Source organism: Schistocerca cancellata, chromosome 6 (genome assembly GCF_023864275.1).
Source record: "Schistocerca cancellata isolate TAMUIC-IGC-003103 chromosome 6, iqSchCanc2.1, whole genome shotgun sequence".
NCBI lineage: Eukaryota > Metazoa > Arthropoda > Insecta > Orthoptera > Acrididae > Schistocerca > Schistocerca cancellata.
This window is the reverse complement of record NC_064631.1, coordinates 229,036,369-229,052,303: the sequence shown is the minus strand read 5'-3', so window position 1 is coordinate 229,052,303 and position 15,935 is coordinate 229,036,369. Positions and strand designations below refer to the sequence as shown.

The window sequence follows — 15,935 nt, the reverse complement described above, 5'->3', positions numbered from 1 at the left end:
CTGCGAACCTTGCAGAACTAGCACTTCTGAAAGAAAGGATATTGTGGAGACATGGCTTAGCCACAGCCTGGGGGATGTTTCCAGAATGAGATTTTCACTCTGCAGCGGAGTGTGCGCTGATATGATAGGAGACGAGGTACTGGCAGAAGTAAAGCTGTGAGTGCCGGGTGTGAGTCGTGCTTCGGTAGCTCAGATGGTAGAGCACTTGCCCGCGAAAGGCAAAGGTCCCGAGTTCGAGTCTCGGTCGGGCACACAGTTTTAATCTGCCAGGAAGTTTCATATCAGCGCACACTCCGCCTACAGGTCCTGTTAGTTGTACCACCACTGGTACATGCTGTGAGAGTTTTTTTGTACACCAGCGTCGTTGCAACCCTTCTACAGCGTGGCTGTGTGGGTACGATCCTTTTTATGCAAGGTGGCGCTTCTTGGAAATTTGGAAGTTTGTGGTAAGTACCTACAGGACCAAACTGCTGAGGTCACCGGTCCATAGGCTTACACACTACTTAATCTATCTTAAATTAACTTACGCTAAGGACAACACACACACACACACCCATGTCCGAGGGAGGACTCGAACCTCCGACGGGGGGAGACGCCCTAGACCGCACGGCTACCCCCCGCTGCATAGCCAGTGAAACGGCAGCTGCAGAGGGATTTCGGAAATGTTAGAATTATCAACCGTCATTTCCCTGCAGCATGGCCGTACAGATCACCTCATCTTAATCCGTGTGAATTTTGGCAACGGAGTTATCTGAAATCTGTTGTGTTCGGTACTCCTATTACGAACGTAGTTGAATTGAAGGCACACATTGCACTATGTATTCTGAAAGTGACCCCCCAAGACACTACGGTCTGTAGTGGAACATGTTGAATCCCGATTTCAATTTTTGACAGAAAACTGTGGACAGCTTATCTAAAATATATTGAGCCAGTCTCACAAAAATTAGAAACCGGTGTCATTTTGTGTACATGCAGACTGAAGCGACGAATGGAAATTTGTACCTTGCCGGGATTCAAATTTTCATTCGTCGCTTCGGTGTGCATATGTACAGCATAGATGTTTGAGATTTGGAAAGGTCTCTGGAACCATATGTTTTCATTTTATCGATGTCATTATGTTTTTCATGCGGTTTTGTCCTCATGACAATTAAAAACAGGCTTTTCCCATCCAGAGTGGAACGACTTTGCCTTGGAGTGCCCCAACTGTTGGCTGCCGAACTTGTTTAGCCATGCACATTGAACAGTACGGATGGTGTAATGTGCAACTCAAACCATAGGCGTCGTACTGCGATTCTCCTGTGAGTTGTAGCCGCCACCTATTGGTAAAATTATCGTTAAACTTTTTTGTTACATGACGTTTCCCCCAGTGTCAATAATATCCAGTTCAAATTTGACATCATCTGAGCAGCGGTTCTCTTATACAGCGTTTTGTAACTGGGACTTTAATCGTGGACACCCTGTACTGGTTTAAAGTCTATGAACACTCTATTAGTTGTTTCCAATCTTTCTGAGATCATTATCCCGAGTACAATCGGATTATTGGGTAGTACCCCACATCCATCCCGCTTCCCCCACCACTGTCAATATTAGTGTCGAACTAAACTAGGAAATTTTAAAATGACAAAAATCAAATGTTTTTTGTAGGTATTTCACCAATCCACGAATTAATGAGTCAGTGACACAATTGGTACTGCCTAAATATAATGACTTTTTTTTTTTTTTTTTTTTTTTTTTTTTTTTTTTTTTTTTTTTTTTGAACGATGAAGCAACTGCCAATAATTCGCGAGTGCTACTCTTCTGCTAAGAAATCAGACTGGCCATATTGTTAGAATTAACTAAGTTAGAAGATTCAAACAGCTCTAAACACTATGGGACTTAACATCTGAGGTCATCAGTCCCCTAGATTTAGAACTACATAAACCTAACTAACCTAAGGACATCACACACAGGCCATGCCCGAGGCAGGATTCGAACCTGCGACCGTAGCAGCAGCGCGGTTCCAGACTGAAGTGTCTAGAACTGCTCGGCCACAGCGGCCGGCAAATGCCGCGACTATTTCTTCCTCGACCATTCGGAGGTTCGGCACATTTCACTTTAAAATTTTATTGACACCATGAATATCTGGATGTACTCGTCACTAGCTATTGCATTTTTTTGAGGGGAAAGCGAGAGCTGCAATTCATGAGATAATCTTCCAACAGATACCCATCAGTGTTTAACACCTCCAAACATCGGTTTTAGATCTCATAATTAGCGTCAGAAAAATAAATATCGACCATTCAGATCCCGAAGCGTAATCGTTGCGTGATGGTCGGCGTGGGGAGCCTAATACATACGATGGACCGTGCAAGCGATGCGTCTGCTTATCTGCTTTGCTACCCTATCCAGACAGGACTTCCAGGTAGCCGCTAAATGCTGTAATTAACCAGGTGTTACAACACGCGAAACACGCAAGATAATTAGGAACTAGCTACTCTTCGAATCTTACGTCTCCCAGCTGATTAAAATTATTAATTAGAAGGCCAGTAACTAAGCTAAGTGAAAATAATAATTGCAGTCATGCTACATCCCACTGTAAGTAATTTTGAGACACTTAACTGGAATATGAGAAGGAAAACATCTCAATTGAAGGCTAGTCGAGCTTAAAGACCAGAAATAAGAACTGTCATCCGGTAGAGCATTTTTCTTTCCATAACTCACGTTTTAACTAATTATATTTCAAGGAGTGTTCGTAATAAAAGAAAAGGCATGTTTAGGAATCGATATGTCATAAAATTAGGTAAGGAATGTGTTTGAGAAAATACTTTTATTGAAAACCAGTCTACGAATATATTGCTGCTCAGTTATGCTACGGTCTTACAACGTTTACTTATGAACGATTCTGAAGACTGTAGTAACCGACATGAAATTTACCATAACAATTTTGTTTACAAGGTCCAATTTCACAAGTTTCAATTGAATATCTATGTATCTTTTGATCCCATATTCGCCTATTAGTTGTTGCACACAAGCGGCATGGAGCACGTACGGTAACTGTTTTTTAACATAATTGTTAATTTTCATTTCCTATTTTGAGAATACATAGTGTCAGTTCATAGAAAATTCCGCCATTTTGAGCTAAATATGTTATTATCGATCAAAATAAAAACTGAGTGTTTTTTACAACATTTATTTCTGTTGAGAATGTATTTTGAGCTTAACCAGGCCATCTAGTTTTTATTAATGTATATCGTATCCCACTATCAGTTTAACAATTCATGTATTTCAGTGACTGACAAGAATTGAACAGAAAATTAAGGATCTGTTGGTTGATTGTCAGTTCGGTTCGAGATAAGGTGAAAGCAAGACAGAGGTAGTTCTGACATAGCGGCTAATAACTGAATCAACAAAAATCAAAAGACGCTTCCATAGGATTTGCTGACCTAGAAAAAGCCATCGACAGTGTAAAAAATAGTGCAATATGTTAGAAATCCTCGAAAAATTGGAAGACAGTTAGTAATATACTATGTACAAGAACCAAGAGGGAAAGTAACAATGGAAGACCAACAACGAAGTACTCTGATTATACTCTACTGTTCAATCTATGTCGGAGAAGCAATGACGGAAGTAAAAGAAAGATTCAAGAGTGGGAGTAAAATTCAGAGTGAAAGGAGAACAATGATAAGACTCTCCGATGACGTTGCTGGCCCCAGTGAAAGTGAAGACGAATTGCAAGACCTTTTGAATGTAATGAACAGACTTATAAGTAAAGAATATGGATTGAGGACAAACCGAAGAAACACGAAAGTATTGAAGAGTAGCAGAAACGAGATTAGTGATACAGTTAACATAAAAATTGGTGACCACGAAGTAGACACAGTGAAAGAATTCTTCTGCGTTGGCCGGCCTTAGGGGCCGAGCGGCTCTAGGCGCTACAGTCAGGAGCCGCGCGACCGCTACGGTCGCAGGTTCGAATCCTGCCTCGGGCATGGATGTGTGTGATGTCCTTAGGTTAGTTAGGTTTAAGTAGTTCTAAGTTCTAGGGGACTGATGACATTAGAAGTTATGTCCCATAGTGCTCAGAGCCATTTGAACCATTTCTTCTGCGTTGGAGCGCCAACAACTCGTGACTCGAAACAAGGACAACGTAATATGCCGACTAGTAAAGGCAAAGAGGACATTGCGTGTAGTCTGTTTCCATAGCTATATTAATTACAGAGATATCGGTACCAACTTCACTTTTTCAAATGGGACTATAGTAATTTCAGCTGCCAGTATCATGGCTCTGGAGGAGATTAATTCTGTGAGCTTTTACCATGATTAGTAATATTGGAGAAGCTACATTATTAAGATATTAGGTTTCTCTTAAGCGGAAGTTCTTGCTGTTATACAGAACTGTGGCATCAGGCTGACGTAGCTGATAGTGTCTACTTACAAAAGCGGAACTGTGGAGAAGAGTTTTATTTAAGCTGACACTGATGGCCCTTCGCAACATGAGTTACATTGATGCACCAAATGGACGTGGCATCTAAGGATGAATCATGAGTTAACTACAGTAACAGTTCTACTCATGTGTACATAAGATACTTGAAAGAAAGGTTCCACGTCAGAAAGTGAATGGATTTGTACAACTTGGATTTGAATTACAAAGGATTTAAGTAATTAATTTTGCCTCATCGGTTTACTGGTTCAAATGGCTCTGAGCACTATGGGACTTAACATCTGAAGTCATCAGTCCCATAGAACTTAGAACTACTTAAACCTAACTAACCTAAGGACATCACACACATTCATGTCCGAGGCAGGATTCGAGCCTGTGACGGCAGCGGTCGCGCGGTTCCAGACTGAAGTTCCTAGAACCGATCGGCCACACCGGCCGGTCATCAGTTTTCTGTCAAGGTACACATTTTCACTGCAAAATTACTTCAGAAACAACAACAAAAAGGGAAATCACAAAAGAATTGGCCATAAGCACTTCCTTAAAGTTCCATTCATGTCATCAAACGCTCTAAAAATGTGCATGGTACAGTTTAGCAATCACTGGTGCAAGTAGTTCTGGACAGACTAAAGAGATACCTTCGAGATCATCTAACATGCTGCAACAATAGGATGTTCTAATCCTCTTGGATCGTCAGAGCTTGTGCATAGACTTCATCTTTGAATTTACCGCAGACAAAAGTCTAGTGGCATCAGGTCAGGCTTCCGTGCAGGCCAACAGATGCTTTCACGTCCTATACGGCAACGAGAAAAGAAATGGATGAACGCTTTCCTAAACAAAGAGAGCCGGGTGCCCATTGTGCTCCTTACGCAAACGTCTGAGCAGTACAAGTGGTAGGGGAACCGGTAGCGCTTGGGTAAGAAACCCATTAAGATTTCTTCAATAAAGTAAGAACTAGTCACACAGTCTCCAATAATAACGCACCAAACGTTCACAATCCACTGCCTCTGGTGTTCAACATGCCCCAGCCATGCTGGTTCTGCTGCGCGTGATAGCCGCTCGGTCAGCGCGCCTAGCCACGGTTCGCGCGGCTCCCCTCCCTCCCCCCTCCACCCCGTCGGGGGTTCGAGTCCTCCGTCGGGCATGTGTGTGTATGTGTGTGTGTGTGTGTGTGTGTGTGTGTGTGTGTGTGTGTGTGTGTGTTTTCCTTAGCGTAAGTTACTTTAAGTTAGATTAAGTAGTGTGTAAGCCCAGGGATCGATGACATCAATTTGGCCCCATAGGAACTTAACACAAATTTCCAACTTCCAGTGCGGATTCTCACTGTCCCAATAATGCTTACGTTCACCTTCCATGATTTTTAAAGGTAGTTTCATCGATAAAGAGAACTGTTTTAAGAAAGGACACATTGTCCTGATGTCGCATCAGAACGTCTGTTGAAATTTCGCTGGTTAATCTGCCGGTTAAGTGACGCGTGATGTGGATGGAAGCTGTTTGTGCGCAAAATGCGAACACTGAGCTGGCTTATTCCAGAGGGACTCGCGATTTCTCTGCCGCTAGCTAATAATTACATGGCTTACGAACAACAGTTGATAAACATCTATTTCGTTCGACCCACTTGTTGCAGGCGTATTCCAGTAGTATTCCACGTAGTATTCCAGTGCCCTTCCAATAACAATTTCTTCACATTCACTGAACTGTCAATCTTTTTGGATACCGTCTGTCGGGATACGTTTTGTGTGTACAACTCAAACGCCCTCTTCACCTTCCTTCTGCATTCTCCGTAGTGAAGGAGCATAACTAAGTACTTTGATCTGTGACAGGCGCTTATTATTTAGTATTAACAAGCACTCTAAATACGCGAATATCGCAGACATAATGGAAGCTACATTTCCTCTGTGCGCCTTTTACACCAGTATGGCTGTGGTGCAACACTCTTTTTCCTCCTTATCCGGGGTAACGTATTTCCATTTAGTAATGAAATCACGAAGTTCCATAAGGCAGCAAAAGGTTTCATATTCAAATCATATAAATCCTAAATTTTAAATATCTTAATTCGAAACTAGCAACCGGATTTCGAGTAAATTCCTTTAAATTCTTCTCTTTTAGAACTACAATATTAGCAGCAGAAATTACCATAGTTCGACTTGAAAAAGCGAAGTTGGTACCAGTATCTCTGACAATTAATATAGCTTTAAAGTGAGACTATGCGTCGTTTAATAACGACTTTCTTACAGTTTATCTGGGTGAAAACAGAATTCGGTATCTTAAACATTTCCGGAAATATTTGAGGTGAACAACTTAACTGGTTTAGCCTGTATAGCGTGAACGGCAGCAGTTTTATCACATTACCTTGAGGTATGCTGGAGACACTCTTCCTTTCTAATAATGCTTCCACATTAGAAAAAAGCGGGAATTATTTCAAAATTTTAAAAGTAGTCACAATCAAGCTACAGTAGCTTTTGATAAACAGTACTGTAAGGTGCTTAAAAATGTTATTAGGAAGGCAAAGAGTATGTGGTACGCAAACAGAATAGCTAATTCACAGGATAAAATCAAAACCATATGATCAGCTGTGAAGAAAGTGTTTGGTCAACAGTACGAGGTAGACGATATAAAGTCAGTTCGTAGTAAAAATATTTCTGTTACTGATAAATCGGATATACGTAAGAATTTAAAAATCACTTTCTGAGCATTGCTGGTGCATTAAATAAAAGTTTAGTTTCTACAGGGAATCATATAACTTTCTCGGCAAATGCCTTTCCAATACCGATGTCTGAAATACTCCTCTGTGATACAGACAAGGGGGAGATTGAGTCAATAATTAAATCACTGAAGACACTGAAGGACTCTCATGGTTATGATGGAGTGCCTAGCAGAACATTAAAGTACTGTTCTGTACTGCACATGTTAGCCCTGTGTATAGCCATATTTGTAATTTTTCCTCTAAGATTGGTCAGTTTCTTGAACGATTAAAGTACTCAGTAGTAAAACCGCTTTATAAAAAGGGATAAAGGGATAATACAGATAATTTAGACTTATTTCTATGCCATCAGTGTTTGTTAAAGTTATTGAAAAGGCTGTATATGTAAGGATAACTGATCATTTTATATCACACGATTTGCTATCAAACGTACAGTTCGGTTTTATAAGTCGTTTAACAACTGAAAATGCTATACTCTCTTTTCTCTGTGAGGTACTGTATGGGTTAAACAAAAGGTTTCGAATGCTAGGCATATTTTTTGATTTAACTAAGGCGTTTGATTGAATTGATCAATAAATATTGCTCCAGAAGTTGGACCATTACGGAATATGGGGAGTAGCTCATAATTGGTTCACCTCTTACTTTACAACAGAAAGCAAAATCATTATTCACATTATTGAGAATTACTGTGATGTGGGGTCTGAGTGGGGTATGGTCAAGTGAGGGGTGCCCCAGGGATCAGTATTGGTACCACTCCTATTCCTTATTAATATAAATGATATGCCCTGTAGTATTATCGGTAACTCTAAAATATTTGTGTTTGCTTATGACACTAGCTTGGTAGTAAAGGATGTTGGGTGCAACATTGGCTCGGTTTCAAAAAATGTAGTTCATGACCTAAGTTCAACGCGTGTAGAAAATAAACTAATGCTAAATCACAGTAAGACTCAGTTTTTACAGTTTCTAACACACAATTCAACAAAAACTGACGTTTTAATTTCACTGAATGGGCATACGATTAGTGAAACTGAATGGTCCAAAATTTCAGGTGTTAAGATAGATGGTAAACTGTCGTGGAAAGCCCACATTCAATATCTTGTTCAAAGACTTAATGCTGCTATTTTTAACTATTCGAAAGGTATCTGAAGTGAGTGATCGTTCGACACGAAAATTAGTCTACTTTGTTTATTTTCATTCGCTTATGTCGTATGGTATTATATTTTGGGTAACTCTTCCCATTCTAAAATGATATTTTTGTCTCAGAAACGGGCGGTTCGGACAATAAATTCGTATTATGGCGGTCTGTGCGAGTCACAATGTCACATGGCCGTGTGAGTCAGGGGGGGGGGGGGTATGGCAAGTCTTGTGTTGTACTGTAAATACGTTTAGCGCTTTCTCCCGTTCTGATCAGGTGTGGTGTATCCAGTGGTGTGACCACACCTGCTGTCGGCTGGCGCACCGTCCGCTCACTGATCCGAGCGGTTCTGGTCAGTGCAGAAGCCTCGGTTCTGACACAGACGTCTGCTGTGCAGAGGTACTCGACTCAGGTTCAGCCAGCCGTGGAGTTTCTCAGGTACTGTGAGCAACCTCAGCTGTGTTTTTGAGGCTCCTATTGCTGCCAGTGACATCAGGTGTGCAAGACCTGCATCGACAGTGTCTCCGCGAAGTATTAAACGCTTAGTGTGAAATTACTGCCTGCAGAGTAAATACAGATGTGAGCTGCAGGCGGTGTTGATTTTTTTTGCAGTGATCTTGTCGACCCCTGTTCACGAGTCTGGGTATTTTGACATTGGCCCAGAATAAGCACTTTCACTCTGTTAATACTCGGCAGAATCAAACCTCCACTTGGATCTAACTTCCTTGACTCTTGTGCAGAAAGGTGTGCAGTATAGTGCTGCATCCATTTTCAATAAGCTACCACTCGAATTCAAAAATCTTTTTACAGTAATCCGCGCGCTTTCAAATGGAAACTGAAGAGTTTCCTCATGGGTCACTCCTTACTACTCTGTCGAGGTGTTCCTTGAAAAATTAAGCTGATTCTTGTTGTATTGTTGATTGCGTTTACTTAAACTTATGGATTGACTTTTTTGGGTTCATAAACATTTTATTTTTATCTGTTATTACTTTTATATTGTAATTTATTGTACTGACCCGTTCCATGACCTTGGAGATTTGCCCCTCCATTTGGTCCTATGGAACTTGAGGTGCAAATAAATAAATAAAGATGAAGAACGATATACTGAGTTCTTTTTGTTAGAAAGACTTCAGTTCGAGTGCAAATCTGTCTTCGGTTCTAACAATGTCTTCCCATGAACTACGATAATATTAGGTCGATGATTACGAAATCTTCAGTCCGAGTGCAAATCTATCTTCACTTCTGACAATGCCTCCCCATGAAGAACGAATACAATGTTCCGTTGGTTAGGAAGTCTTCAGTTCGACTACAAATCTTGAAACGTCCCCTTAGAAAAATTATACAAGACTGTGCTTAAACTGACACACAATATTTTTAGCGCAACGCAATCTGACTTTCAAAAATACCTACAAAAGAATGGCCCTGACTAACATTAACCTATATCTTTCACAAATCACTTACCTCACAAAAATCTTCGTTACTCAAGCTACCGCAATACAGCGAGCGCCACTACTGCCAGCTAAATAACAGATTCAAACTACGGAAGGCACTAACTACTGATGGGCATAGTTAGCAAATGAAAGATTTTAATAGAGAACAAACAATGTATTTACCTCAATAGTGGCAAAAGTCATAATGTATATAGCAGTTCATGATATTCAGTATTACAAATTTCAAAACTCCGCCATCTCTCTCCCCACATCCACCACTGCTGGCGGCTCACCTCCAACTGCCCAACGCTACGCGCTGTTCACATCCAGCTGCCCAACACTACAATGGCAGACAACAATGCAAACTAGCCACAGACTGCACACAGCACAGCCAGTGATTTTCATACAGAGCGCTACGTGGCGTTACCAATAAGAAAACCTAAACAGCCTACTTATAATCTGTTGGAATAATCCATATGCAGGTATTTTGTTTTCTACCTGACTTTACACCACCAGCCGGAAACCATATTGACTCTCACATAAGAGTTTTGCAGTACACAGGAAAGTCATAACTAGCGCAGTGTGTGTGCCACAAGTCTACAAGAATTTGACGTCAGTGACATACCGGTAGGTCCGTAGTGCTGCACATCGATCTTATGAATCTCTTTATCAAGAGCATGGCACGCTTCATTGTTCCAGCAACCTGCGGTGAAGAGGGGTCAATTGCTCCTCATGTTCAATACAGAATCTAACAAATTCCTCAATAAGTCTTGCGACCTTCCTATATCGCACAATTGTAGCTGTTTATCACTTCCGTGCGATGCTTGATCGTAGAAATTTCATTGTGATATTCTTTGGTGAAGCTGCTTCAGAGTACAGAATTTAGTATAATAGTTTTTATTTATCCATTGGCGTTACCAATGTTTACGAGAAATTCTTAGGGTTTCTTGACAAATCAGCACACAGCCTCATATTTTCGAATGTATTGAATGCTTCTCGCATATCTATCCTTGCGCATGTTTTGTCTTCAGGTTTTGCTTGTCAGCAAGATCTCGTCTTGACTCTGCTCCGTCAGCACTCTGTGCTTTCATTTTAGTTTCCTAGTACTGTTATTGAACCACGTTGTGCCCTTTCCATTCTCCCATTCTCCACCGTCTCCACTGGCACTTAGATTTGTGCCAGATACCTTGCACATTCTCTTCGCCAGAGCTGAATGTTTGCAGTTGACTGCTCAGGTTGTTTCTAATCAGTTTTCTATCGCGGTTGTTAAGCGGAAATATCTTTCTGATTTGACGAATTTAAATTCTACACTACTGACCACTGAAGGTACACTAGCATAGCTACTTAGCAACAAGTTCACAGAATCGAAATGTTTTGGCCTTCTCTGTGGCAGTAGATGCAAAACGTTTTCCTCGCGGGTGGGATATCTCATTAATTGCACAAAACAACTTTTGGAAACATGTTTCGGTGGCAAGCATGGCCATGATACACCTTTCCCTACAAATCAATACAGCAGCGGATCGGGAGCTGCCGTATCGATCTAAAATACGGCGGGCAATCAACTCCCTTGAAGTGCACAGACGTCGTCCAACAAACATTATGTGATTAAAAGTATCCGGACACCCCAGAAACATACGCTTTTCATATTAGGTTCTTTGTGCTGCCACCTACTGCCAGGTAGTCCATATCAGCGACCTCAGCTGTCATTAGACATCGTAAGAGAGCAGAATGGGGAGCTCCGTGGACTCACGGACTTCGAACGTGGTCAGGTGATTGGTTGTCACTTGTATCATACGACTGTACGCGAGATTTCCATACTCCTAAACAACCCTAGGTTCACTGTTTCCGATGTGATAGTGAAGTGGAAACGTGAAGGGACACGTACAGCACAAAAGCGTACAGACCAAACTCGTCTGTTGACTGACAGACACCGCCGTTAGTTGAAGAGGATCGTAATGTGTAATAGGCACACATCTATCCAGACCATCGCACAGGACTTCCAAACTGCATCAGGATCAACAACAAGTACTATGACAGTTAGGCGGGGTAAGAAAACTTGGTTTTCATGGACGAGCGGCTGCTCATAAGCCACGTATCACGCCGTTAAATGCCAAACAACGCCTCGCTTGATGCAAGGAGCGTAAACATTGGACGATTGAACAGTGGAAAACGTTGTGTGGAGTGACGAATCACGGTACACAATGTGGCGATCCGATGGTATGGTGTAGGTATGGCGAATGCCCCGTGAACGTCATCTACCAGTGTGTGTAGTGCCATCAGTAAAATTCGGAGGCGGTGCTATTATGGTGTGGTCGTGTTTTTCGTGGAGGGGGCTTCCACCCCTTGTTGTTTTGCGTGGCACTATCACAGCACAGGCCTACATTGATGTTTTAAGAACCTTCATGCTTCCCACTGTTGACCTGCAATTCGGGGATGGTGACTGCATCTTGCTACACGATCGAGCATCAGTTCGTAATGCACGGCCTGTGGCGGAGTGGTTACATGACAATAACATTCCTGTAATGGATTGGCCTGCACAGAGTCCTGACCTGAATCCTATATAACACCTCTGGGATGTTTTGGAACGCCGACCTCGTGCCAAGCCTCACCGACCGACAGCGATACCTCTCCTCAGTGCAGTACTCCGTAAGGAATGGGCTGCCAGTCGGGCATTGTGACCGAGCGGTTCTAGGCGCTTCAGTCCGGAACCGCGCTGCTGCTACGGTCGCAGGTTCGATCGAATCCTGCCTCGGGCATGGATGTGTGTGATTTCCTTAGGTTAGTTAGGTTTAAGTAGTTTCTAAGTCTACAGGACTGATGACCTCAGATGTTAAGTCCCATAGTGCTTAGAGCCATTTGAACCATTTTGGAATGGGCTGCCATTCCCCAAGAAAACTTCCAGCACTTGATTGAACGTATGCCTGTGAGCGTGGAAGCTGTCGTCAAGGCTAAGGGTGGGCCAACACCATACTGAATTCCACCATAAGCGACGGACGGCGCCACGAACTTGTAAGTCATTTCCAGCCAGGTGTCCGGATACTTTTGATCACATAGTGTATCGACGCAGAGGAAAAGATATGTGATTTCAGCGCTTCGAGCGATTCCAAAGGAAGCCTACACCATCTGTATTAAGAATGAAATTTTCACTCTGCATCGGTGTGTGCGCTGATATGAAACTTCCTGACAGATAAAACTGTGTTCCTGATCGAAGCAAAGGTCCCGAGTTCGAGTCTCGTTCCATCTCACAGTTAATCTGCCAGGAAGTTTCTGTATTTCTAATTCACGCTATTGGATCGATTGTTTCATGATGCTCAGTCAACCCACCCCCCTCCCCACCCTCCAACCCTCTCTCTCTCTTCCCCCTCTCTCTTTCTTCTCCTACTCTTTTGTAACAGTTTTGTGAGCCATAGCGACAGCTACGAGGACAGTAGGAATAATGCAGAGGTAACCCAGTGGCTCCCGTTTCAAAAATGCAAGCGTAAATGAGATCGTTTCTGGAGACGCTCCGCTGACGGCTACCAAAGTCACGCAACGGTGTAACATCAAGACGTAAGTTCATAAACTGCAGTTATAGCGGCCGGCAACGGATTATGCACGAAAGAATAGCATGTTACGCAACCGACGGACGGACACAGTGAAGTAGTAATTTCAGTAGTTATGTGACAAATGCGACATTCTCGTTTCCGTGCTTCCTCATGTAAAATATTTAAAACGACACGTAGTTCGTATGGCACACTCGCCAAGTTCACCACCAGCAGAAGATTTTTTTTTCTTTACTTCAGTATCTAATGCGCGGTTAATAATGCAATGGTCTCGGCAGTGCATGAGGGCGGGAGGGGTGGGGGAGGGAGGTGCTCTCCATGGGTGATAACCGTCACAAGTTTTATAAGGTGTTCGGAATGATCACCCAATAGGATCCCATATCTGGAAACGTAACTTTTCATCTCTACGACGGTTTCAGTTAAGACGTTTATAGCCCGCATCTCGTGGTCGTGCGGTAGCGTTCTCGCTTCCCACGCCCGGGTTCCCGGGTTCGATTCCCGGCGGGGTCAGGGATTTTCTCTGCCTCGTGATGGCTGGGTGTTGTGTGCTGTCCTTAGGTTAGTTAGGTTTAAGTAGTTCTAAGTTCTAGGGGACTGATGACCATAGATGTTAAGTCCCATAGTGCTCAGAGCCATTTGAACCATTTTAAGACGTTTATATATCTCATACACTTCTGCTTGAGGAATTGAATTAGGCGTGACACAGTACTATTATCAGTACACAGTTCGAAAGGAAACATAACGAAACATTCATTTGTCGCTTAAGCACATTTGCTTGTATTAACACTTAAAAATTGCATGTTTACATTATTCCAAAACAAAACAAAAAAACAGCACACTGTGCGTACAGAACAGTAGTGATACATTACAACAGCGGGTCGATGTGGCGACCACCAACATTGTTGCAGACATTGTAGGCGTACCTACGAAGCATTGTCTGGTACACATCCCATCTGACGTGTCTTCAGTTGCTAGTGCAGCGGACAGAACTCTTGCCAGCAGATCTTCCTCTGTCTCTATAGGAGTCTCGTAAGTTAAACTTGACATCAGGTGACCGTTTGGCTTAGTACACGTCACCCTGTCTACCATACTGCACACGAGGACAAACAACTCATACTTTTCTCTTTCCCTCAGCAGACGTGGTCCCGTTACACATCTGAACTGAGACCGTTGTATAACGGAAACGGTAATTGTTCGGAAATGGTTTCCTATTCAAAATATTATATACTCACTCCCAAGTCCTAGAAGCTTGTAACAAGAATTTCCGATCAACCTGTATAATGCGTTCTGGAACGTGTTTTGACGTTTCATCATATTTAGTTACTCTTATTCAGAGAGTGTCTCAAATTTAAAAGTTGGTCTGATGGTTCTCCCCTTTATAATGCGTAAATATCTTTACGAGCTTGCGCTAGTGTTTACGCGGCTCTCTGAACAAATCTTGTCAGTTTTTTTTTTTTTTTAGAAGTTCTTCCTTGGAACTGTACTTCTTCAGTAGTATTTCAAAAGCATTCTGATCAAATTTTCATGTCTGATGTAGAGTTCATCTCTTCTAAATTTTCCTTAATTTCATCTACCCAATTAATCTTGGCCTTCTTTGGACTGACTGTGTTAAACAGTCTTTAAATGGTTCTACTGTACCTTCCACACACGCAAAATTTCCAGCATATCTCGCCTACCGTATTAATGAACTTGTATTTTAGGAATCCGAGATGGCTTGACTCACTTATTATTCGAGAACGTTTAGCTCAGTTAATTATCTTTACCATTTATGTTGGAACAGAATATTAACACCAAGTGAGGTGGTATCTTTTAGTGCGGCAATAAAAATGAAGCCGGCCGGAGTGACGGAGCGGTTCTAGTCGCTGCAGTCTGGAAGCGCGCCCGCTACGGTCGCAGGTTCGAATCCTGCCTCGGGCATGGATGTGTGTGATGTCCTTAGGTTTCAGTAGTTCTAAGTTCTAGGGGACTGATGACCTAAGAAGTTAAGTCCCATAGTGCTCAGAGCCAATAAAAATGAAGCACTGTATACAATTTTCCTAACCGCAGAGTATGGCGTTCTACTTCTATGTTTGAATTCCTTTAGCTACCGCAATGTTTCTTTCTATTCCGCAACTTACTTGCATGCGGATTCTCGTCATCATCCGGGTACAAAAACAAGCAGTTTCCTGCACGCTGGCAACATAAGGGTATCGTATTAGTGATGAAGCTAATCAAAACAAGAATTAACTAATCTGAGAAAATAATTAATTTCGAACTGATACATCGCCAATTAAACAGACATGCTCTGAAATGTAAAACAATAATAGATGACAAAGAGGAATATGATGCAGAAACGTAGCAATTGTTTTTTCTACCATACATAAAGAGCGTGACCAATCACATCGGGGAGATCCTGCGCCGTAAAAGTAAAGACGATTTTTCTAGCAGTCGTATAACATGAGTTGTGATCGACGAAACACTAATTAGATTCACTGCAGACTGCAAGAGTACATGAAAGTAGGTACAAGTGTCATAAAGTAGGCGTAGGGGAGACACGTCGTGTAGTCAGAGAGCGACTAAAGGAGAACGAACGAGTGTGCACCCAAAGCAAGCAAGCATGTCAACCGTAGTTGAACATAGTGAAACATGCGGACAAAATGCAGGCTTTACTAACGAAACGCCAGATAGGCAGTCGAGTTTGCTAAATGTCCGAACAACTGCTGTCGAG

At 42.2% G+C, this 15,935-nt stretch overlaps 1 protein-coding gene across 2 annotated transcripts in view; it reads right to left on the bottom strand.

The window, feature by feature from the left end:
• LOC126190843 (aldehyde dehydrogenase, dimeric NADP-preferring-like) overlaps positions 1 to 15,935 on the bottom strand; it is a 209,443-nt gene that overhangs the window by 141,124 nt on the left and 52,384 nt on the right. The window lies entirely within an intron of this gene.